The 23282-nt window shown below is 34.2% G+C and overlaps 1 long non-coding RNA gene across 1 annotated transcript in view; it reads right to left on the reverse strand.

Moving 5' to 3' along the window:
• LOC127787233 (uncharacterized) overlaps positions 1-23282 on the reverse strand; it is a 54033-nt gene that overhangs the window by 28367 nt on the left and 2384 nt on the right. The window contains exon 3 of the long non-coding RNA XR_008020125.1: positions 22020-22284. This is a non-coding gene — a long non-coding RNA (uncharacterized LOC127787233). The remainder of the gene's footprint in view (positions 1-22019; positions 22285-23282) is intronic.

A 23282-nucleotide genomic window follows, 5' to 3' on the forward strand; every position in this document is an offset into this window, starting at 1 on the left:
CAGGCAAATGCTCGTCACTAAACGGGAAAGTGGGGGAAAAGGGCGCACGGGGGGAGAGTTTATCTACCGGCATCTACCCGTCGCTAAACGAGAAAGGGGGGGGCGCACAATGAGGGTTTAGTGATGAGAATATGTCTGTGGCTGTTTAGCGAAGAACATCTACTTGTCGCTATTTTTTTAAAAATAAATTCAAAAATTTTAAAAAAATATTTCAAATATTTAAAAAAAATCATAAAATATAAATAATATATATATATTGAGAAAAATATATTTTATACTCAATAATAAATATAAAATAATATATATAAATAATAAATAAAATCTCGAATTTGGAGTATCCTACTTTCACACAATTCACAGGGTTCAATAAGCGATCGATATTTCACGATCAATGATACATTAGAAAGACTCTTTTAGGTCTTCCAATGTCAATAGATTGATTGTTTCACTCCTGTATATTCCAAAAAGAAAAAAAGATCTTTGAGAGTTATTTATGTTTAAAAAAAAATTTAAACATAAATAAAATAAATAATAAAATATATAAAAATATAATTATATAAATTAAAATTTGAAAGTAAATTTTTATATTTATTTAATATAAATATATAAAAATATATTTTTAATAATTAATAATTTATTTTAATTAATTAATTAATTAAAATAACTAACTTAGCAACAATATTTATAACATATATTTGTATTTCTAATTTTAAAATTATATTTATTAATATAACTAACTGGACAACAATATTTATAACATTATATTTATACTTCTTATTCTAAAATACAAATGTGAACTAATTAAAATACAAATATTAAGCTTTTTATTTAAAATTATTATAATATATTTAATAAATAACTACTGTTGAGCCAAGTTGCTCCAATTAACCTATTGTGTATTTTGATGTTTAACAAAACATATTTTTAATAAAACTATTTTTAGTATGTTTAAAACCCCTAATAGATTTTTGATACTTGTTAAGTATTATAGTATTTTGTGTATCAAAACGAACCAAGAAATGCTATTTGATTCTAAGTAAAATATTAGCACACTATAAGGGAACATATAAGAAAATATTTTCCTTTTAGAAAACTAACTCCCGGCATTTTCATAACTAGTATTCATTATTGTGAAAATGATTTTTAGTGAATTTTTCAAGTAATGGAAAGTATGTTTTTGGAAGTTCTAAATTTGTCAAAATCGAAATTTGTTTTAAAACCCAAAATCTACTTTCTAATCTATTTGGATTTTGATTTTTTAGATATTTTTATTGAATCCAAATGGGGGGTACTTTGTTATTTACATTTATGTATTAAAGTAAATCGAAGGTAAAATATAAATAAAAGAAAATGTGAAAGTATGTTTTTGGAAGTTCTAAATTTGTCAAAATCGAAATTTGTTCTAAAACCCAAAATCTACTTTCTAATCTATTTGGATTTTGATTTTTTAGATATTTTTATTGAATCCAAATGGGGGGTACTTTGTTATTTACATTTATGTATTAAAGTAAATGAAAGATAAAATATAAATAAAAGAAAATGTAGACATTTACTTTTTTTGAAATGTAAATATCTTGTATTATCTTGTAATGAATTTATGCTTTGTATTGTATTATCAAAGCAAATCTTATTTTTTTGAAATCTGGTCTGAGAGTCGACTCTCGGTGTGGGACAGTCGACTGTAAGTCAATGACAGTTGACTGTGGATGTGCATCAGTCGATATAGCCGAGCCTTGTTTATGCAAAGTTGAGGTAGTCGAGAGTGGGTTTTGGCCAGTCGACTGTCGAGTCGACTGTAGGCCAATGAGAGTCGACTGTCTGTGAGAAAGTTGACTGTGGGTTGAGCGAGAGTCAACTGTCGGTAGCGAGAGTCGACTGTGGGTGTCGCGGAGTCGACTGTCAGTTTGAGCAGTCGACTGCCAGACTCCAACGGTCGGATTTTTGAAGCCGTTGCAGGTCGTTTTGGGAGCCCCAATATAAATATCAAGAGGAGAAATCTGAAGAAGGCTAATGCTCTACCATTTCCTATCTTCCTAAAGCACACCCAAGCTCTCAAGCACTCAATCAAAACAATCCAAGGCCCAAGGAGCTTCAAAGATCTATCCATTGGAGCCTTAAGGCAAAGAAGAAGTTTTTTTCTTATTGGTAACTTGTATCATTTCATTTTACCTTGTATATTGATCTTGTATTGATATCCATTGTAGTCCAAGTGTGTTGGACATAGGATTGATTTATTTGTATTAGATTGTGGATTGTGAGTGACATCCTAGAGCCCAAGTAATCTAGGTGTATTATTGTGTTGTATTAGTTTCCGTGGTGAGCTAAGGGGAAACCTCGGGGTGTACAAGTTTGCTAGGGGTTCTTGTGTGGAAACCTAGTGGTGGTTTTAGTGGAACCTCAAGTGTCGGTTTGACCTTGAGAGAGTGGAGTAGGTGTTGAATACACCGAACCACTATATATCTTGTGTTTATATTGTGGTTATTTGTGTATTTATATTGCTATCATTTCCAAACAACACATATATTTATAACAAATGTATTTTGTGTATAAAAAAATCTCAAGAGTTTTAAAAGGGAAAGAATCAATTCAATAAGTTTTTAATCACTTAATTCACACCCCTCTTGAGTGGCCATTGTGTGTGTTAAAGGACCAACAACTACTTAATTTTTTTTTCCAAATAAAATGTACAATTATTTTATTTTTTTATGTATAATTAATTTTTTATTGAAAAACATTGACATAATAATTTTTTATTTCTAATTTTTTTTATCTTTTTAAATCATCAGTAATATATACATAATACATAATAATATATACATAATATGCAACTATATATATGTAAAATAAATATGAATAAAATGGATATTTTTCATCTAAAAAACATTAAAAGATGCATTTAAAAGTTAAAATAACAAAATACTAAATATATAATGCACAAAGAAAAAAAAAGAAAATAGCTTATAAATTTTGGTGATGCTCATATGTTCTAAATGAAGACTCTATAACAAAAAAAAAAAATAAACAAAACTTTAAAAGTGAGGTGAGAGTATAGAGGGGGCGAGGAGAAGGGGAGACAGAGAGTGTAGAGGGGGAGGGGGAGGGGGAGGGGGAGGGGAAGGGATTTATATAGGGGGAAATTTAAGGGGGGCGACCGAGAAAAAGGGGCACGCGTAGCGGGGGGAGGGGGTTTAGCAACGGGCATCTTTTCGTCGCTGTTTAGCGACAGGTAAATGCTCGTCACTAAACAGGAAAGATGGGGGAAGAGGGCGCGCAGGGGGAGAGTTTAGCGATAGGCATTTTCCCGTCATTAAACGAGAAAGAGGGGGCGTACGAGGAGGGTTTAGCGGTAGGAAGATGCCCATGGCTGTTTACCGAAGAACATCTACTTGTCGCTATTTTTTTAAAAAAAAATTCAAAAATAAGAGATTGAAAAGTTCTTAGTAATACAACAAAAGACTGTTGTTGTACTTTTTATATATTAGTTTTGATGATGAAAAACATATTTTGTTTAATCCCTAAGTCATGAGTCAAGGTTGTGGTTTTCAACATAAATCAATTTTAATATTAAGTATTACTTTGTGAGAATGAAAACCAAATGAATTTCAAGTATCGAGATTTCAAAGTCATATTTTTCTAAGTCTGGAAAGTTAGCACCTTATAAGGAGACATATACGAAAATGTTTTCTGTTTAGAAAACTAACTTCCTGTAATTCAATTCCTAACATTCATTAGTGATAAAATAATTTTTAACGAATTTTTCAAGAAATAGAAAATATATATCTTGGAGGTGGTAAAATCGCAAAATCATAAGTTTGTACTAAAACTCAAATTCTACTTTCTTATTCTTATGGATTTTGATTTTTTAGATATTTTTATTGAATCCAAATATGGGGTACTTTGTTATTTACATTTATGTATTAAAGTAAATGGAAGGTAAAATATAAATTAAGGAAAATAAGGACATTTACTTAAACTAAAGAAATGTAAATATGTTTTGTATCATCATGCCTTCACTCTGTCGACTACATGCTTTCACTATGTCGACTAACATATTGTCTTGGTCGACTAAGTTATAGAATCAGTCGACTAACAGTGTGTTTGTTTCTGACTTGATCGACTAAGCTATAATATTGGTCGTGTAATACCCCATGTTCGTATGAAGTTGCCACGTAATTTCAATGAGTTTAGAATACCGAAAAATTAATTTTATAGCAATTTTTGGTACCGGAATCAATTGCAGGGAATCCCTCGGAGTGAAATTATCTAAGGAAAATTATATGGTCTCGACGAGTGTATCGAGATAGGATTTATGGTATCAAAAGAAATTGAATCTGGGACAGTTTTCGGTACAGCTAAAAATACAATTGCCATTTAAGCTGAAAGATCGAATCGTTGTAGGAGACTCCCGAAAAATTAACGGAACCCTAGGGGGGCTTCGATTTTGCGTAATGAGCAACCCTTTAGTGGTTTTAGGGTGAAACGACAGCCCGGTAAGGACACTAGGGCGAAATCGTCCTTTTTAACTAAGAATTGGATTATTAATTTTGCGTTTTTAGTATTGTAATGCAAATAAATTCGATACTTAAGGGCCTGGTTGCAATTAGAGAATTGTTCTAATGAATTTATGATATAATTTGAGGTTTAAATGTATAAAATTGTTGTTAATATAGTATAATATATAACATTATATATATATTGATATATATATATGTACGTAGCTGGGCGCTCTGTGAGAATTTTATGGCCGAGATTTGTGCAAAACTGAAGGGATTTTAGCAGGATTTAGGGAGAGATATGGCAGCTAGAATTAAGGAAGAGGCAGCGAGATTTGAGGGAAAAAATAGCGAGATTTGTGGAAATTTTCTAATTAAGTGTGTGATGGGTAAGCTTGTAACAGTGATATTTATGTGGAGCCACTACCTATAAATTGGCAGTGATCGTGGCCGAGGGAGAGGCAGTACGGGATCGAGAGAGATAGAAAGCAAATGAGAGAGAGAGAGGGGGAGAGAGAGAAAGAGCTGGGTCCTGAGGGAGCTGGAGGTAAGCGGCCATAGCCCCGAGCTTCGTGCGCAGCCATGGCAGGACACTGCAGCAAGCAAGGAGGCTATCGTGGTGATGTTCGTATGATGCGGCAACGACCGAAGGGCCTGGTAGAGGCTCGTGAAGTGGCCGCAAGCAAGCAGCCGCGGCCGTGAAGCACCAGCAAGCCGCCGCAAAGCAGGGGGCGACCGTGGTGGCTGCGGCTGTGCACAGTGGAGCCGGATAGCAGCGGGTGCGCGGTGGAGAGGGCGGTGCACGGTGGTGAGGCCGGTAAGCGGTGTTGGCCGCGAGCCAGCCGTGCGTAGGAGGCGTACTGTGCGCACATGGCAGGGGCAGGAGTTGCAGAGGAAGAAGAAGAAGAAGAAGAAGAAGAAGAAGAAGAAGAAGAAGAAGAAGAAAGGAAGGAAGTAAGGAGAAGAAGAAAAGAAGAAAGAAGAAGAAGAAAGAAAGAAAGAGGAAAGAGGGAGTTGCAGGAGCAGGGGAGACAGGAGGGAGAAGGAGGAGGAAGAAGAAGAAGAGAAGAAAAGAAAAAGAGAAAAGAAAGAAAAAAAAAAGAAGAAAAAAATTGGGAAATGATGGGAAAAATCTTAGAAAATCTCGAAAAAATAGGAAATTATGTTTCGGTGATATACCGGAGATTTTGGTGAGAAAAACAGCCTGAGCATGCGTTTCGAGAATATGGCACACATACCGAGGGAATCCGAGATGCTAAGTTAAGGTGAGTAAAATTCCTTAGAAAATTTCAGAAATTCAAGAATATTATTTTATGAATTATCGTAGTGAAATATTTGAGAAAATATTTTAGAAATATTTAATCTGGATTTATTGAGGAAAAATAGGAAGAAATAGAGAGAAAATTATAGAAAATGCCAGAAATTATGAAAAAATAGGTTTTAACGTTTATTTAAATAATTATGGTGATTAGGATACTTTGAGACTAAAGTTGAAGAGACTCGTGCAAATTTTGAGGTTGGTACGCAAATTGAGGTGATGCACGAATTTCAAGGCAGGCGCGGATATCGAGGTAGCTCGATAAGCTTGAGAAGGTAAGTGGTACTTTCTCGAAAATGTTTTCATCATATTGACATGCCTTGATATGTATCCATCACGTAGACTGCATACATGACTATGAAATGTATAAATACACGTTGATATCATCGATCACTTGCATTTGTGGCCGTAGGGAGTACGAACTGGTACCGCTACTTTACCAAGGGTGCACCCATACACCTCGGTCTCAAAAGAGGGGGCCGCAAAAATGGTAGGCAGCATGAGGGGTGCAATTGACACCTACGATGAAAGACATTGCATACACACATGACATAGCATTATGTACCCTTACTTAGATGATTCATCATCTAACTTGGGCTTTGCCCCTGGAATATTCAAACGTTCCAGGTGGAGATTGTAGCAGATACGAGGATAGATAAGGCATTAATGGCACTTATCAGAGTGCATGAAGAATGAAATGTATGTTACGTAGCCCCTGTATTTAAGTTCTGCCACTTTAGGTTCTGAACGTTTTGAGGAATGTTGAAGATGTAAGAATTTATTTATGATTAATGTTAAGATATCAGATTTCGATCTTTGTTTCCGCATTTGACGTATATAATGATTCTCTTTCTAGAAAAATGATTGGGAATTCTGGGACGGATTCGAGGTATGATGTGATTTAGAATTAAGTTTGAAAAGAAAAATTTTATTGTCCCAGAATTGTCCCAATTTATAATGCGCCCGAGAAAGCGGGGCGTTACCGGTCGACTAACAGTATATATGTTATGACTTGGTCGACTAACTCTTCAAGTTGGTCGACTAACTGCCATGCCTATTTTTGTCTTGGTCGATTAAGTGCCTTGTTGTCTTTATGACTTGGTCGACCAACCTATTTTCTCTGTCGACTAAGCTTGTTATTTTTGCTTGATTCTGTTGACTAACCATTTTTATTTGTCGACTAACTCCTTTCGCAGAAAGCCTCAAACGGCTAGTTTTTCAAATCCCAACGGTCACAAACGGCTTAAAGAGGCTAATGGATGGGAACGAGTTGATCTAAAGAGTTCAAATCATTTTTACTCGAGCTTATAAAATTTGTGCTTTCATTGTTATATTTTTCTCTCCAAGGTTTCGATCTATCATTGTAAAATCATTCTTAAGCCTTGTTTTCATTGTGAGAGAACTTGTAACTAAGAGTGTTAACTCTTAGTTTCTCTCTTTCATTTGTATCACTCTTATTTTCCTAACTTGTTGTGCTAGAGGACTTGCTCTTTGAAGCAAGGGGTTAAATTCCTAGCTAGGTGTTAGAGGGCTTGCTTGTATAAGCAAGAGGTTTGTAATTTTCTAGTCTTGGACTAGAGGGCCTACTTGGTTAAGTAGGAGGTTTTAGTGGATTATTTGCAAAATCCTTAGTGAGGAGCTAAGGTAGTGGATTAGGCTTGGGTGAAGCCGAACCACTATAAATCCTTGTGTTCTTTTGTGCTTACGTTCTTTGATCTATCTATCTTTCCAAGCATTTCATTATTTCTCACTTGGTTCACTTATTTATCTTTGCAAACTTATATTTGTCATTTTATATGCTTTACGTTTTTAAATCACTAAAACCTTATTTTGTATTAACAAGTTTTTCAAGTTCAATTAAGTTTTTAAATTATCCAATTCACCCCCATTCTTGGTGTGTGCCATAGCACTTTCCAGTCTAACAAAGACTGCTAATGACCTTGTATTTAAGTAATCTCTGTACACAGCTAAGTCCCCAGAGATCCATCTTTGCTAGATTCGCCTTCAGCCTTACATTTTCCTTTTCTTGGAATGATGTAAGAAGCAAGAGAATGAGCCACAAGGCCCATCAAGCATAACAACGAATGATAATGGAAATCAGCTTACAACATGAGTAATTTGCCTTAGGGAAAAGGAATAAAGCCTAGTAAATCACGCACACCGGCCCCACGAACAAAAGAAAATATATGCACACATAAATCCCATTAGTTCGTACAATTACAAATGGATGCTTGGGGATAGACAACTCCACTCCCAAGGCTGTGCTCGCGAGCACATATAACCCTTGACAACAGTCAGCTCCCACCCAAGGTCACAACAAATTCAAATGCCAGGAGGTCATTGGGTCCGAATAGCTCCACTCCAAGGACGGTGCTCGCCTCCACACGCGACCCTTGAGGCCAATCAACTCCACCCAATACCTGGGCTAACACACACACACACACACATATATATACGATAACATGATAATGCATGAAACACACCCCAAATATGAGTCTCAACCATCTCTCATAATAGTTATTCATGAGACCCCAAAACTCGAACCAAATAATGCCACAAAACATGGATTGACTCTTAATATCGATAGATATGAATTTAAACCCCAGGGAGACCCTTCACATCATGTTCAGATAATACCTATAATATGTCAAATCAAATCCTATTGAGTCTAATTTACAACACTTTAAACGGTTCGTCAATCGGATATCTATACAAAAAGTTATGACCGAAATAGTAGATGGTGCGCAGTGTAGAGTCAACTTACGAATAGTCGACTAATGAGATGATTAGTCGACTAATGAGAGCATTAGTCGACTATTGAAAGGATTAGTCGACTGGGCCCAGACATGATCTTCTAGAGGTCAACTAATCCACTAAATAGTCAACTAATAAACCCAGAAACACACAGAAATGATCGAAAACACCTCAAAATCAACAAAAACTCCCAATCTTCAATCCCAATCACAAAAATACATCATTCCCAACTAAATATAGGGTTGAAAGACCCTATGTAAATGTCCAATTGAAATAAACAAAAATAAAGGAAGATGAGGGAGGGTTTACATACTTAACCAACAACATAAATCTTTCTCCAAAAATCATAGAAGTTTCAAGCTCTATCATCAATCCAACAAGAACTAAAGGTATAGAAGAGAAGAGCTAGAACTTGCCTTAATCATCTCTTTTAGGGATACCAATTGTAGAAATTCCACCAAAGCCACCACGCTCCTCCTCAACTCAAATTGGGGAAAAACAAGCAAGAGAAGATGGAGATGATGAGAATCCAACACCCAACCAAACCGAAACCCTCTTGGAGCTTGATTATCAAGGGGAAGAAGAGGAAGAATTAAAACCCTAGTTGCTCTCCCTTCTTCCTCTCACGAACGACCTCCCCTCTTCTCTCATTTCCTTTCTTTTTCTCATTTTCTCCTCTTTTCCTACTTATATACACACATATATATATATACTATTATTAACCCTTCATTATTCAAGAAAAACCATTTTCATTTATACAAGATTCCATAATCCATATTACAATATTTCTAATACCTCAAATTCAATAAATGCTTATTTACATACCTTGCAAATTCGTGGGTCCCACTTCCATTAGAATCAAACATTTGAATTTTTCCCACATTCTCTCTACTTTGATCACATTATCTAAAAATAACACACATAATGTCCCAAAGTCATTACTCAATTAATTAAATATTCCTTCCCCAAATTAATATAATCTGACCGAATAACAAGTCGTTACAAATTCATATATAAATAATATACTAAACAAAAAAATAAAAAATAAAAAATAAAAAATGAAAAATACTATATAAATTATATATTTATACTAAAGAAACAATATATATATAAATAATATTTTTAAACTCCAATATAATGTTAAACTAGCGAAAAAAATGATTTATGATTTATATGTTAGAGAAATAATTTTGTAAGTATATAATTCTAAATATTTGATAGAAAATATCTTCAAAATCTAACAAATTTTGTAACTAAACTTACATCCTTACAAAATTTACATCCTTCTGTCTAACACTTTTGTGTAATTCCAATATGTAAAGACCATTCACCATAATACTCATGCAACTACCTCATTATCATAATGAATTTGACATGATTTAGAAGCAAAAGATAGTTCATAACCATCCCTTACAAGTCTATGGACATTACATTCCAAAAAGCATTAGATCAATATAAATAGTATTTTAAAGTTAATACATACCAAGTTTGAAGAGTTACAAAAGTTGTTCCTGATATAATTGTATAGCAATGACACCACAATCCAAAAGGGGGGTGAATTGGGTTATTTTAAAACTTGGTTGAACTTGAACTCTTTTTTGTTGAACAATGAGATTTTAATGCAATTTAGGATGATTTTGAAGAATGCTTGGAATAAAGAAATAAAAAATAAAAGTAATAGAGATACACAAGCAATTTATAGTGGTTCGGTTTAAACCAAGTCTAATTCACTTCCTTAGCTCATCACTAAGGATTTTGAAGCAATGCATTAAACCTCCTACTTGAACCCAAGTAGGCCCTCTAGCACCAAACTAGGAAATTACAAACCTCCTACTCAATCAAATAGGCCCTCTAGCAATGCAATGTAGGAAAACTAATAATGATACAAGAAGAGAGGATCAAAGAGTATATACTCTTAGCTACAATATCTCTCAAGATATACACAAGGCTTAAGCGAAATGATACAAATGATAATCAAAGCCTTTTTGAGAGAAAAACAAGCAAATCAATTGAGTACAAAAATATGAGGCACTTATAAGCTTGTAATAGAATCACTTGGATGTATTTATAGTGCTTGGTGAGGGATTTCAAAAATATTGCCATTGGTGGTAGATAGCCACAATTGAAGACTTGACTAAACTAGAGGTTGAAAGTCTCTACAATAGAAATGATCAACAAATTCAAGGAACTGATCAACAAGTTTGCTTAAATTTGAAAATCAGTCGAAAATATATGAAGAACTGTTGACGCATTCTCATGTAAGCATTTTGTCGATCGATAGGTTATAACATAACAGTTGATAGATGCAAGGAAAACTCCAATCCATAAGAACAAGCATTTTGCTAGTCGACAGTCAGAAGCATATCAACTAAAATGATCAACAATTTATAAGATATCTATTGACAGTTTGGTCTAAAATGACAAAATGGTCAACAGGTTCCTAGAACCAGTCGACAGATGGTCTTTTTCATTTGTAAAAGTTTGCTCCATTTTGAAAGTTGTTGTTCTATTTTAACCAACGATTCAAAACTAATATTTGAAAATCATTTAGGATATTATTTTAAATTGTAGCGCATGTTTTTGCGAATCTCCATTTAATATATATATATATATATATAGGAAATCATACTTCATTTGATTTGATTGTATTTGAAATTGATTTGAGTTAAAAAATGTAAACCTGACTTGGGGTATAAAATAATTTATTTTTTATCATCAAAACCAAGACAAGAGTAAAATATCATTCTTCCCATTTTTGGTGATGACAAAACTTATTTTCATTTGAAAATCAGTTTCAAGTTGTATCTCCCCCCTTTTTGTCATAAGAATAAGCATTCTGCCAATCTACGGCCCTAAGGCGAATGGTCGATAGCCAAAAGCATATCAACCAAAATGGTCGACAATTTGTAAGATATCAGTTGATAGTTTGGTCTAAAATGCCAAAATGTTGACAGGTTCCTAGAACCGTTCGACATAAGGTCTTTTGTTTCTAAAAAAATTTGCTTCATTTTGAGCGTTGTTGTTCTATTTTAACCAGCGGTTCAAAACTACTTTTTGAAAATCATTTAGGAAATTCTTTTAAATCATAGCGCATGTTTTTGGTAATCTCCATTTAATATATATAGATAGAAAATCATACTTCATTTGATTTGATTGTATTTGAAATTGATTTGAGTTCAAAAATGTAAACTTGACTTGGGGTATAAAATCATTTGTTTTTTTATCATCAAAACCAGCATAAGAGTAAAATATTAGTCCCTATAGCTAATGGCTCTAGGAAAGCTCCATTTCCCACTCAAAGGATAACTTCCCACTTCCCAAGCGACTTATTCTCATCTAGATCCCACATGTAAACACATATATGAGAAGTTGCACATGAATCAAGTATCCATGAGATGGGAGAATGACAAATAACATTGATTATCTTAATAACATAGAAGAAAGATATACTTGAATCCTGGTTCTCTAAGCACTTGACTTTCAAGTTGGTGAGATACAAGGGGTAGTTCATCTTCCAATGCCCATCTTCTTAGCAATGGAAACACTTTCCCTTTGATCCCTTCTATTTCTGCTTTTGCTAGGAAATGTCCCTCCTTAACTCTATAAAGACCCGTTGGTGGGTCCGGATGATATATATTGGAATGGGATAGTTGATAGGTTTGAAATCCTATGGCACACACCCAAGAGGAGGGTGAATTAGGTAAATTAAAATTTTAATAGAACTTGAAAAACGTTTTGATACAAATTGAGGTTTTAGTGATTTAAAACATAAAACATATATAATGACAAATGTAAATCAAGAAAGATAAATATGTGAATCAAGTGAGGAATAAACGAATGATTGGAAAGATAAAGATCAAAGAACACAAGCACAAGAGAACATAAAGATTTATAATGGTTCGGCTTAACCCAAGCCTGATCTACTACCTTATCTCCTCACTAAAGATTTTGCAAATAATCCACTAAACCTCTTACTTAACCAAGTAGGCCCTCTAGTCCAAGACTAGCAAATTACAAACCTCTTGCTTATACAGGAAAACCCTCTAGCACCTAGCTAGGTATTTCAACCCTTTGCTTCAAAGAGCAAGTCCTATAGCATAACAAGCTAGGAAAATAAGCACGATACAAATGAAAGGGAGAAGCTAAGAGTTAACACTCTTAGTTACAAGTTCTCTCACAATGAAAACAAGACTCAATAATAAATTTACAATGATAGAACGAAGCCCTGGAGAGAAAAATACAACAATGAAAGCGCAGACTCTTGTAAAGCTCGAATAAAATGATTTGAAATCTTTAGATCAACTCATTTCCATCCATTAGCCTCTTCTTGATCTCATTGATTTGTATTTATAGGCTTCCCAAAAGCTTTGTCCGAAAGTAGCCATTTTTGAGCCGTTGGAGAATGAGAAACTAACCGTTGGAAACTGTCAAAGACACAAATTGTCGATAGACTAAAGAGGTTAGTCAATTAATTATATGAACAAAAATTAGACATAGTCGACAGAACTGGACCCATAGTCGAAAGATAAAAAATATGAAGAAAATTGCTTTTAAAATACACATTGATAGTCGATAGATGCTAGGCACATAGTCGACAGATGAAGTACTTAGTCAACAGATGAAGAGAAATTTCAATCCAATACATTACAACATATTTACATTTTTTCAATTTAAGTAAATGTCCTTATTTTCTTTAATATATATTTTACCTTCCATTTACTTTAATACATAAATGTAAATAAGAAAGTACACCCCATTTGGATTCAATAAAAATATCTAAAAAATCAAAATCCATAACCATAAGAAAATAGAATTTTGGTTTTAGTATAAACTCGGGATTTAGCAAGTTTACCACTCTCAAAATACATACCTTCTATTTATTGAAAAATTCATTAAAAATCGTTTCAATAACAATGAATACTATTTATCAAAATACTAGAAGATAGTTTTTCAAAATGAAAATATTTTCTTATATGTTCTCTTATAATGTGCTAATTTTCTAGACTTAGAGAAATAATATTTCATAGTTCATTTTGATACAAAAAATACAATAATACTTAAAATATGTTTTTCACTAATATAGAAAATCATAGATCATTTTGATTTTCATATTCTTGACAAATCATAATCTTCAACAAATCATATACTTGACAAATGACTTAGGGAAATAAATTGATTTTATTTTTCATCATTAAAACCAAATACTAGAGTAAAATATCAATAGTTACTTTATTAGAATAATAATTTGGTGAATTATGTGTGATATTTCTAGGTGATGTGTAATGGAAGTGGAAAAAGTCAAAGATTTGGCTTAAGTGCTAGCGGGACTCAACATAAACCAAGGAATGTGATCCGAAATATTATTTAGTGGAGTGTAATTAATGCCTAATATATTTTGTGAATTAAAGGATTTATTTGAACATAGGGGGAATTTCATTCAAGTGTCAAGGGAATTTAAGTAAATAGGAAGGCATTTGTGTGTATATCTATATGTTAGCTTCCCTTGCATAAGAAGAAGCAAGCGGAAGGCTAAAGAGATAAGAGACCATCGGGAGAGAGGAAGCAAGAGGTAGGGTCTCATTCTTCTCTCTCTTTCTTTCTTCTCTATGATTCAAAAGGATTGTGGAGTTCAAGTATCTTTATCTTCTTCTTTTTCCTTTCCTGCTAGTTTTCTTGTTCGAAGGGTGAAGTAAAGGGATCTTGGAAGTTTGTTAGCTCAAGAAAGACCATCAAGAAGGGTTTTTTAAGGCAAGTTCTACTCCTTTTTATCTCTCTCTTAAGCTTCTAGCTATGGTGTTTGGGAATCTAAGCATGAAACTCCCATGTTTTCTCCAAAGAAGCTTGTGTTGAAGGTTATGCAGAAACCTTTGCAACTCTCCTTTATTGTTGGGTTTTTCTTATTGGTCTTCTTTGAGTTTTAAAATAGGGTTCGTATCACCCTATAAACCTTTGGGAATGATGTGTTCCTTGCTAGGATATAGTTGGTAGAAGTGTGTGTGCTTAACCTGTATGTTTTGAGGAAGTTTAGGGGGGGTTCTTGGCTTCGACCGATCGACCGCTTCTGGGAAACGATCGACCATTTTTGCCTTGTAGTAGCCTGTGCATGTTCCACTGTTTTGAGTATAACTTTTAGTAAAAAAATTTGATTCGAGAACCATTTGTTGCATTATAAACTAGACTTGATAGGCTTCGATTTGGAATGAGTTCAAGTCATTTGGATTATTTTTTAGTATTTTCTTCTTGGTCCCAATACAGGTCTAGATGTTCTTGAGGGGTGGTTATGCATTCATTGGCATGGAATTAAACCCATTTGTGAGCATGTCTTTTTTATACATATATGGACTTGTGTATGTGGTGCTGGTGAACCTAGTCATTGGGTGGGAGCGGATTGTCCTTAAAGGTGTATGTACTCATGGGCATCACCCTAAGAGTGAGCTTTCTGGCCCTAATGACCTTGTGGCTTATGTTGTGATTGTGATCTTGGGTGGGAGCTAAATGTCCTTAAGGGTTGTGTGGCGAGAGGGCCCAGCTCTAGGAGTGAGCTTTCTGTCCCCAAGTGTCAGTGATGGTTGTGGGTGTTGGACAGGATGTCACGGTACTCTTTATGTTATTTATGTACTCATGGGTCGTTTGGTAGGCATGGCATTGGGATGATTCCTTAGCTTATATTCTTGTTTGATTGGGTTGCTAGTGATGGGTTGTTTATATTTCTTTGTTCTTGGATCATTCATTCTTTATTTGTTGTTATACTTGTTGAGCTTTGTGGCTTATTCTCTTCATTTCTATTATTCCAAGTAAAGGCAAGGACCAGGCTAGGGGCAAGTCTAGTAAGGGCTGACTTTATGTCTGTAGATGTGTATAGAGCTCACCTGGAAGAAGGTCTTAGGGTGTTTTTCGGTGTACTGCTAGCGTTAGCTAGACTCTTGAGCCCAAGGGTGTATATATGCTTTTGTGGTTATGACTTGATATATTGTATTTAGAGGGTGTGTCCTTTTGTTCTGGTTGTATGTGTATGTTAACAGTTTCATTATGATGTTTCATATGATGGTTATGTGGCATGTGAAGGTGGTGTGGTTTAAGTTGCTTTTATACCATCTTACTAATGATCTTCTCACGGATCCTCTATGCTAGCAGGGGCTCCAGGAGGCAAGTCGTTATAGGCTCGAACTTCTTCTTGTTGGAAGAACTCTTCTTCCTCTTTGAAGTTCTAAAAGATGAAGAAATTGCAAGAACTCTTTCTTACCTTTTCCCTTTGATTTGGGCCTGGGCCTTAGAGGAGCCTTCTAGAAGAGAATCAAGGACTTGTCTATTTACATCATCTTGAATTTTCTCCAAACTTAAAACCAATTTTAATTTGCGAAACCAATCCTTAGAGTTCGGTTTAGTTAAAACATTTTTTTTTCTAAAATACGCGAGATTGGGTTTGAAGAATTTGTCATTTTGCAAATGCTACAATAAATATATAAACTATTGTTACTTTGATATTATCTTGCATAACCATTTAGTTTAAATCTTAAACCAAACGATACCTCCCACTTAATTTTTTGAATCCCACACTTCCTAAGTGAAAAACACGAATCCTTAAAAGGGAGACTCATGGTGGGTGATTGGTGGTATGTTGGGTGTGTTAGTGTTGTGTGTCCTAATGCTAGATTTGGATGATGTCTAACGGGCTTGTAATTAATAAATTTATTGTATCTTTATATATATCAATGTAAAACAAGTTTATCTTCATTCATAAACTCTTTAGTAAAGATATGAATGAGTCCTAAGATCTTTTGTTTGTGAATCTTTTTCGTAAGATGTTGAGACTGTGTGACGGGATTCTCTTGTAATATAACTTCTTAAACAATTCCTAGTCCTTAGATTCTATAGATAGGAACTTTGATTAGTCTAGTATGGACTAGGATAAGGGTTACTACATCATTTACTATGAGGGAGAGTGGTGTGTCACACACCATATGATATTGGGATGTTGCTAGTAGACTTGTAAGTGGTTGTTGGAGAACAACGCATTGAATGTGACATCGAAATTGACCATATGGCATAGTGGAAAATGGTCATGTCATCAAGTTGTGATAACGTAGCTAATCCTTAGACTTGAATTGGCATGGTTGCTTTTTGTATTGGTGTGCGGGACTTGCTAATGCGTCAAACCATCCAATTGCGAGGTGAAGAGGTTCATCTATGTGGTTTCGTATTGCTAGTGCATAGAGGTAGGTGTTCAGGGAGAGGATCCATCAGCCTTATCATTATTGATAGGGTGAACGTCCTATGTGATCAACTATTAGTGTGAGGGGACAGTCCCTGCACAAGGCAGATTGATTATTAGGAAAGGTGTTTCTTGAGGTGTCATCTTGTCACATTGATGAAGTTAGATACATAGTTACTAAGTTTGTGAGTTTATCACTCCATGACTCTAGGTCAGTGGGGATGTTAGGTGATAGAAGGATTATAACACAATAATCGCTAACTATAATAGGTTCACTTGAAGTGAGACTTCACTGCCACTTATATTGTCTTAAATCACTACTAAGAACTATTCAGGAACTCTTAGATCGTTATCAGGATATGGAGAGATTCTAGTGATGGGTCAAGGTGTTGGCTGGTACCAAAATGGATTTTGGTGTTATCTGATTGCTAGCGGGTAGTGAACCTAAAAAGTCAGACACCATATAGTGTTGCGTCTGGTATTAAAATCATGTGCCCAAAGTGTCTTGAGAAACCAACAAGTTAAATGTTGGCTTGTAGGGCTAGAAAGTCGACTTCTCCTTGGGAGAGTTGACTTTTAAAGGCTCAAGGTGTTAACTTCTCCTTGGAAAGTCGACTCTTAGTAGCCCAATGAGTCGACTTCTAGCTACTGGAAAGTCGACTCTTAGTGCCACTAAGCTTAAAATTGGGGCACCCACGTGGCATGAAATTGGGAGTTTTGAGTGGTGACTCAGCTTCAATTTGAGGGTTATATAAGAAGAAGTGAAGAGAAATTGACAGAGAGTGAAAAAAATCTGTTAGCTGCTTTTTGTAATTTTTTATTTCCTTCGTTCTTCTTCTGTTTGAATTAAAATTATAGGTGTGTGATAGTCAGATGGGTTTTGAGGCACAAGTGCTGACGATACAAGATTCCTATGGTTTAGCATGAGAAAATTAAGGTGACTGAAACGGTACCAGACAACAAGCTAGGTGTGGATAACCCAGGACCACCACAACTTGAGCTGTAATTGGTCTCAGTACAGAAATAGTTTTTGTACCCCAACTTGACATTGAACTTTAAGTACGCATTTATTTATATTCATGTGATGAATATATGTATTGTTTAAATATCCAAACTGTGTATGGTGTGTATTTATTGTATTTCGCTTTGCATCTCTATGTGAATTAAAATTTTAATTTTTTCTACATTATGTGTAATTTGTTAGTGGTATCAGAGCCTCAGCTTGGTATTTAATGTATATACGTGATTGTATGTGTCAAATATAACAAATTGGTTGTCGTTTGAAGGGTGTAGAAAATTGGATTTACGATTCTGTTTCCAGAAAAGTTGACTTCCCTATGGGAAATGCGACTTCTCAAGAACACAGAGTCGACTTTTGATGCAAGTATGCTGATGTAAACTCCCAGACAGGTAGAAGTTAACTCTTGCACACTATAGGGCCTAGACAACATGTTCTAACGGCCTCGTTGTTGGTGGTTGTTTGGTAATTCACATTGGACATTGACACGGGGTGTTAGATATGTGTGTATAAATGTCTGGTTGTAATATTTGACACATTCATGTTATATACATGTTTTCAAAATGTTTTAAAACTACGAAAGCAGATGTATGTTCAAATTTGAGACGTTTTTTATATCTGTGTCAAACATTAGATGAATTGAAAATATTAATTTATAAAAATTAAACTTTTTATTTATAAATATAGAAATTAAATATATTTATTTAAATTAAAGTCTAAATATATACATAAATATATTTCATGTTCATAAAATATAAAATTAATTATATATATAAATGTAAACTAAATATGTAAAAATTTAAAAAATAATATATATATTAAATGTATAATAATTAACTATTGGTAACATTTATTAAATGTATACAAAATGAAAAAAAGGGAGAGGAGAGAGAGAGAGGCATTTTTCGTAATTTAAAAAAATTTGAGAATGAATTATATTTTTTTTAATGTAAAAAGTATACTAAAGCTGAATTGAAAAAATTATATAAATATTCTTATAGTGATAAGAGACAAGAAAATCACGTCAAATTTTAAAATCTTGGTATATCACACAATCAAATGATCCACTTTTTGGTACTATGCATTGAGTAGGAACATCAAATTTATTTGCCCTAGAAAGTTTGGAGGAGTGATGACAGTTATAAGTGAGAGTATTATTATGAGAATTTAACATTTTTATAATAAATTAATTTGTCATAATAACTATTAAAATTGTCACAACATACTTATTGTGACAAAGTTGGTTTGTCATCATATTAATCATATCATACTTGTCTCATTAAGTATATTGTGACAAAATATAATTAATTATCAAAAAATGATTCATCTTTTAAAATATTTTTATTTATGATATAAATTTTAATTTATTGAATAGTAGGATCACGCTTTTAATTTATTTCAAATTAATATTATGTTTTTGGGGTTAAACTACTTCCATAAGACATACACTACATTTGTATATTATAAAACTCTATAAATAAAGTAATTTTAATATTGAATGATTCAAATGTTTGAAAAGACTACATAAATGTTAACACACTTTACATCAATATATTATATATTTATATTGATATAGCACACTAAATGATATATTGATGCATTAACTTCACCAAATAGGTTTAAATTAAGTGTACAAAGTATCATAATCTATTAATTTGATGCAATAATATAAATGATTATATTATCAAAAATTATTATTTAAAATATTTAAAAATTATCATAATTTAAAAGTTTTTATCAGTTATCATAATCTTAAATCATTTTATGTTTATCAATCAAATAATTATTAATAATATTTTTATAAATTATTTTATTATTTAGTTAACAACTAAATGTCTAAAAAAAATAAAAAAATAGCCCCAATTGTAAAGGCGAGGGATGCCTTGTCTCTTTTTCCCTTGGCTAAATCCCTAAACCCCCAGCAACTTGACTTCATCTCCCTCTCTCAACTTCCTGAAGTTCTCTCTGCTTGTCATCGCCTCCACCGCCTTAACCTCCCTGCCACTATTGCCTCTACGTAGTCGACGCCTCTAGCTTCTCGTCGTTGTTACTACCACTACGTTGCCGCCACCTCCAACTTCTTGTTGCCTCAAGGCTATCGTTGTTGCCTGACACCCAAATCAAATGGTATAGATTTCAGTTTCCTTCCTCCATTTCTACTATATTTCAGTTTCCTTATATCTCTACTAGTCCCTTTACCATTTCTACTATATTTTTATCACATGTGGCATTTAGGCCAAAAAATAAAAATCAAATCTACAGAAATTCAACTGTTAGATCTAACCCATTTTTAGATATATTAACTCTCTTTGCTTCTTGTTACAAACAGTAGGCTTCGATCGTGAAAATCACTTGCAGACGGTGGTTGCGTCGTCGCTACCGCTTGTGGTGGCAATAATGGCTGGTTTAGGCTATTTTGAGGCTTATGACAAAGTATGTGGGTGAGGCTGGAGGCGGTTATATGCTTGTGGATACAAATACTTTGAAATGGACGTGTAGTGCAATGTGTAAATCATCTCTTGTATTGATTATACTTCTTATTTTACAAGCATGAAAATCTTTTCTTCAACATAGCCATGGTAAATTGCTCTTATGGTTGCAAGAACTTAATGTAGTCCATTGTAAGATGTAATGTCTCCTTCTGAGTCACTGGACCTCGCGGCCTACCATGATAGGATCACGGTGGGATATACCCACTGAAGCTCCCGACTTACCGCGACAAACATGTTAATGTCTTTCTTTGAACTTTATTTGTTTTTCAAATTTTTGTACGATCAGTATCCCCAACCATTATATTTAAATTTGTGTATTAAATAGATTTATTATTAGAAACATATTCACTCATAAAGTACACAAATGGAGATTTTAAGCAACAGGTAGAGTAATTGTGATCTCTTTATTATTTAAACAAATCTAGTACGCTTCTATTTTTGGGTTTTACATTATGTTTGTGGTTCACTTAATTACCTATCAAGTTAATTATATATAGTTTCAAAGTCATTTTACGTTGATGTACTTGTTCATATTTGATGTACTTGTCCATATTATTAATCTCTCTTTGTCTTCATGCATACAAAATATAGATTTGAAAATACCTTACGCAATTGCTCCATCTTCCACATAAATGATTACTTTTCTTTTAAATTGCCAATTACATCTTAACAAATGATAAATTGTTCATTAATTGTATGTGATTTGAAAATACCTCATGTTGATAGAATTGAAAATACCTTAACACCAATGTTGTGTTTCAAAAGCATGAAAAAATTACAATTCTTACCATGTGGGCTAAAAATAGATGTGCATTTGTCGCAAATCATGGACAAATTAGCACCTCGCCGTTGTGTCCTTACTGATCGTTTCTACCAAATACTGTCACCATCGCCACCATTATTGTCGTCCTCATTCTTGGACCTGATTAGCACCTCGTTGGGTTAATGAATTCCTATGTGGGGTTAAGAGTTTCATAGGTTATATATATATGCTCGGCCACAGTTTGCGCATTACATACAAAATATATATAATAAATGAATTCCTATATGGGGTTGAGAGTTTCTTGTGACCACCTTGGCTAGGCTGCTAGCTCTTGTGTCCTTTTTGTTTTTTTTTGTTTTGTTTTGTTTTGAAGGATAGGTATTGTACGTACAACAATATCCAAGTGTGACATTATTGTAATTTAAAAGAATGCAATGCATTGTCACTTGCTCAGAACTTTAGATTGTAACCACTTGGGACTAAAACCTAAGATGTGGGCTGCCATGACAATATGGGTCGACTCAGCTTTTACATTCACCCTAAACTGTGTTAAAATTTAACGAAGAAAGCAAAATTAACACTCAAAGAAAAGATTTTAGATAAAGACAGCAAAGAATAAAGGATATATTTTATTCAAATATCTAAATGATTACAAATGAAGAATTTAACTTTGTAAAGAGCTCAATACACTAATTCAACTACTCACCAGCCTCTTTAATTCATCTACAAACAAAGCAACAGCGCTGGTTCATGGCATGCCAAAATACGTTGGGTTAGAGAGTACAACCGAGAATGTCGAGGTTGCTTTTGAGGATGCAATATTCCATTGTTCAAGAGAAAGGAAAGCATGAAAAGAAAAAAAAACAAAACAATAAGAACACACTCTAGAGGGGAGAACCTAGGGCAATAAAAACACCCCGTGCGATCTCCCCTCAAACACGAAAAAGTATACTTTTATTAAGAGATGACCTGCCATGCAAGTGCAACCGTCATGGCAAAGGCCTAATGACAAACATATGTGCCTCCCTAAAACTATGCCTTCACTTGTCTAGACTCTAAATTACTGCAACATCTTTCACAATAACCAACTCCATATTACAAACGTCAATTTTGCTTTCCTATGTCCATAACCAAACTGACACCATGAAAATGCTCTAAGCTGGCCTCTGATTCACGCGTCATAGTTCTTTGGAGGTCATATTGTTAAGTGAAAAAGAGCTTCTAATAACCGTTTCTGCAACATTAGAAACCCAAAGATACACACATCATATGAAAGATAATAACAGATAATGTGTTCGATCAACTACATTGGCCAGACAAACATGGCAAGATCTGAACAACTGAGACTCTTGAGTGTAATACCCGGTATTAAATAATAAGAGAATTTGTTTGAAGATATGGGTCAAAAATGATATTTAGCAAAGTTTCAGGCCTAAGTGCGATATTCGAAACTTAAACGAAGGAGGAATGACTAAGTTAAGATGAGCCAATTGACGAGAAATGGCACAATTAGACGATATTTGATAAAAATCAGGGATTTTCAAGGTTTGAAGTCAAAAGCACGCAATTAGGAGAGTTTGGGCAAAAGTGCAGATTTTGCAAAATATCAGTGGGAGGTCGAATCGACGAATTTTTCAGAAATTCCAAAAAGGAAAGGGAAAATATAGAACTTGAGGGTTGTTGTGATATATTTAGAAAGATAAGGGACTCAAAGGAAAGGGTCGAAATGTTAAATGAAGAAAATAGGTTGGTGAAAATGCAATTTTCTAAAACTTGCATAGTGGGAACGCGACCACCTCACATGGCCTCCGGCAGCCGCCACTGGAGGCGTCGGGAAGGTCGCCTGAAGGGTGCTAGGGTAGCTTTAGGTGATGATGAAGCTGCTAAGGCTTGCCATTGGCCTGAAATGGCCTTGATGCGATCGGATTTAATGGCGGAAGTGATCGCCGATTCGACTAAATTTTTAAGGTCAAAATCTCATGATTTAGGGCTATTTGATCAGTTTAGAAGCTAGATTTGGGGATAAAGAGATAAGATCAAGCAAGATTTAGTGGGTTTTGGCGTCGAGAGAAATTTGGGAGCGTTTGGGTATAAATAGCCAACCAAGGCCGAGGGTTTCAAAAAAATCGAGAGAAATTCAGGGCATTCGGGCTTGAATCGAGGCACAAGGATAAGGGGCTTTTGTTCTTAGTGTTCTAAGGATTGATTCTGGAAAATTTGGGAGCGTTTGGT

Source organism: Diospyros lotus, chromosome 12, assembly GCF_014633365.1.
Source record: "Diospyros lotus cultivar Yz01 chromosome 12, ASM1463336v1, whole genome shotgun sequence".
Lineage (NCBI taxonomy): Eukaryota > Viridiplantae > Streptophyta > Magnoliopsida > Ericales > Ebenaceae > Diospyros > Diospyros lotus.